This window comes from Galeopterus variegatus, unplaced genomic scaffold (assembly GCF_000696425.1).
Source record: "Galeopterus variegatus unplaced genomic scaffold, G_variegatus-3.0.2 Scaffold574, whole genome shotgun sequence".
Classification (NCBI taxonomy): Eukaryota; Metazoa; Chordata; class Mammalia; order Dermoptera; family Cynocephalidae; genus Galeopterus; species Galeopterus variegatus.
In genome coordinates, this window is record NW_007726685.1 from 73,978 (window position 1) to 77,777 (window position 3,800).

The window sequence follows — 3,800 nt, forward strand, 5'->3', positions numbered from 1 at the left end:
CTCGGGCGGGAGCGCCGCCGCGCTTCCCAAGCGGCGCACTATCCAGTGCGCCACCGGGCCGGCCCCTAACATGGACCATTGTTGATAGCCTCTAAATTTATGTTTCTGCCTCTATTCTTGATCTCCCTCCAAGCAGTTTATATACTCTGCATACAAAAAAATCCTTCTGAAACCAATATGATTGTTCCAGAACTCTGCTTACTGTCCTTTGGTGGCTCCTAATCAACTTCAGCAATGGTGCTTAATTTGAATGTGCCTAGGAATCCCTTAGTACTTGTTAAAAATATGGGTTCCAGGCCACGTTCCCACTCATTTGATAGGTCTGGCATGGGGCCTGAGAATCTGCATTTTAACAAGCATATAGATCAGTGTTTCTTAACTTCTTTGACTGTGACCCACAATGAAAAATAGATTTTAGGGCCGGCCCAGTGGCGCACTCGGTAGAGTGTGACGCTTGGGAGCGCGGTGGCACTCCCTCCGAGGGTTCGGATCCCATATAGAGACTGGTCCGCTCACTGGTTGAGCGTGGTGCGGGCGCAACACTGAGGGTTGCGATCCCGTTGCTGGTTGCGGTACGGGCGCGACAACGAGGGTTGCAATCCCGTTACCGGTCACGAAAAAAGACAAAAAGGAAAAAAAAAGAAAAAAATAGATTTTATTTCTTTGATCAATATATACATATGCACACATACCACACCCTTACTATAGAAAAATAGATTTTATTTCTTTGATCAATATATACATATGCACACATACCACACCCTTACTATAACAATACCCTTAGTACAATAATACCCATACTACATGTAGTATATTCTCTGTTCCATTCCATTCCTTCCCATTCTGTTTTCCTTCCTTCCCTCCTTCCCTCCTTTCCTCCCTCCCTTGAAAATGCTATCCAACCCACTAAATTAATTTTATGAGCAGTAGGTCCCAAGCTACAATTTAGAAATCTCAGCCCTAGATGATTCTGATGCAAGTGATCCACAGACCACACTTTGACAAACTTGCTGAGTTTAACTTCTCATTAAAGCCCTTCGTTATCTGATTCTTGTCTTCCATTCCAACTTTCATCCTCTCTCTCAATTTTCTACACTTTCTTCCCCTGCCACTGAGTACGGACATGCATACTTTGTTTTTGCCATTCTGAACTGTTCGCACTATTAGAAGAACCATGTTCTTTCTTGCTGCTGTGCTTTTACACATGCACTTCCCTTGCATGTAATGTCCTGATCTGCCTGGTGAATTCTTCCTGCTCAGCCTTTAGGTTTAGGGATCACATCCTCTTTTAAGCCTTCCCTTATCTTCCCAGACAGAGCTAAGTATTCCCTCAGTTTTCCCAAAGAGCTTGTACTTATTTCTAACATGGTATGCTATAAATTTGTTTACGTGTTACTTCTTCACTAAATTGTGAGACTCTGGAGGGTGGGGATTGTTTTCTTTGTATTTCTGGCACCTAGCCCAGTGTCTGGCACATGATGGAGGCTTAATTAAAATTTGTTGAAAGAATAAATGAACAAATGAATGAATGAACATGCCTTTTTTGTACTTGTCTGCCAGAAATATTCAAGTTGTTTTCCTTACCTGAAATGCCCTGAAAGCCTTTTCAGTTCTCTTAAGCCCAAGATAATATCCTCCTAATTGTACCATTTACTCAGCAATTAATCATGAAAAGCTTTGTGACATCTGTTGCATTACTTAATTCTTCAGGAATTGTCTTCTGAGATGAATTTCATGCTCATTGTGAACAGGGTCTGTGATGGAATCTTGTTTACATTTTACTTTGGCATTTAAACAATGTATTTGTATTACTGTTATATAAATAACTTTCTTCACAACTAAGTGCCTTGAGCTATTGTTTCCTACCTGCACACAATATGTTGTGTTCCGCATCTTAACTACTTATGCATTCAGTCATTCAACAGATTTTTACCTCATTTAATCCTAGAGTAGTACTAGGTTGTTCTTGGTGGTTGGGATGTCAGTGAGCAAAACAGACAAAAATTCTTGACTTGGAAGAGCTTATATGCTAGTGGAGACAGACCAACACTTAACAAATTTATAAGAAAGTTATATAGTATACTAGGCAGTGAAAATGCTAATGGAAAAAAACAGCTGTGTAAGGGGTCGAGAATCTGTAGTTAGGGGGACAGTTTATAAATTTAAATAGGATGGTTCGAGTAGGTCTCATCTATTCTGATGTAATTTTTGTAATAGAAATAATGTGTATTGATTTCCTAAAATATTAAAGACCCAAGATATTGCATTTCTAATACTAACCAAAACAAGTAAAATCTAACTCCCCTGAAAAAGCTCAAAACATTAAAAACTGATTAAATAAGTTGAACCCAACTGTAGAATTTTCTTTTCTCTGGTTTGTTATTTTCAGGATATGCTAGTTCAGATTCTACCACTTATAGGAATTTGTCAGAGCTAAATTGACATTTTCTTGTAGATTCATCAATTAACGTGGGAAAATATTACTGGTAAAGAATTACAAGAGACTAGCTAACTTTATTTTTGTGTTATTTATTTTTGACATATAGAAATAATTGAATTAGAAATATTTAGCAATAGGATCTTCAGATTCTTGTCTATAGACTGTTGTTATCTCATTGTGACAGTCTGTTCTCTGAAGATCAAATACCGTGTGAAAATGTAAAGAATAATTCTTACTTTGCATAGAATTATTTCATGTACTACATCATCTAGTATATTTTAAGGCCATAAAACCTTAAGTTTTAAGGCTATGTAAATATCATTATAAATTCTGTGCAATAAAATTGATTTTTCTATGTATAAAAGGTACTGAGTTGATACTGAGAACAAAAGACTGGGTTTTGCAGTTGAGTTCGGGAAAGTTATATTACTTGATAGTCTGAAAAGGAATACCGTTTAATAAAACAAGTAGTTTCTAACATAGATTCTCATCCCTAAAGTCTAGTTTGATACAAGAAAATAAGAACCTTTCCTTACAACTTATAATTTAAAGCTTAAAAAACAAGAAGAAAAAAAATGGCTCATGTGTACTTCACTGTCTTTTTTTTTCAATGCAGTGAGTTTTTGAAGCCTTCTTTGATTATCCTACGCAGAACTTGTGCAGTTTTTTCCTTTCAGTATTCCCTGCACATACTCCTATTATAGCACTTTTCATGCTGTATTATGTAATTTTAGTTTATGTACCAAGTTCTCATTTAGACACTAAACTCACTAAGATTGGGCACTTGGTCTTTTTATATCTGTATCTAACACTTATTTTTCTGTGTAGCACATAATAGGTGTTCAATAAATATGTTGAAAGACTGAGTAAATTACTGATATATTGCTAGGACCATTTACCTGTACAATGTTAAATGTTAGCTTTTTTTATTATTATACATGTAGGATAATTTATACATTTTAAGTAACATAAATTTAAATGAATCATAACTTAACTTTACATTTTTCCTTAAATGAGATATAAAAATTAAAATTGTTCTTCCATATAATATGTATTTTTGCCTGTTATTTATTTTTATTTTAGTAGTATTTAACAATATTAGAATTTTACAAATGTCACACCTCTAGAGCTAGTAAATGTTATCATTGATTTTAAAAATTTAATCCCTATTTCCAAAAGAAATATAACATGATAATATCTTTTTGATTAAAAATGAAACTCTTACTACACACATACTCATTTTAGGGCTAAGGAGTGATACTATTTCTAAAGATAGATTAAAATTTCAACATAAAATGGAAGGAGAACAATCGTTACCTTTCATCTTTTTTTTTTTTTTTTTTTTTTTTTTTTTTTTTTC

The 3,800-nt window shown here is 34.9% G+C and overlaps 1 protein-coding gene across 1 annotated transcript in view; it reads left to right on the forward strand.

Moving 5' to 3' along the window:
• REL (v-rel avian reticuloendotheliosis viral oncogene homolog) overlaps positions 1-3,800 on the forward strand; it is a 35,134-nt gene that overhangs the window by 19,205 nt on the left and 12,129 nt on the right. The gene's annotated exons all lie outside the window — the stretch shown is intronic.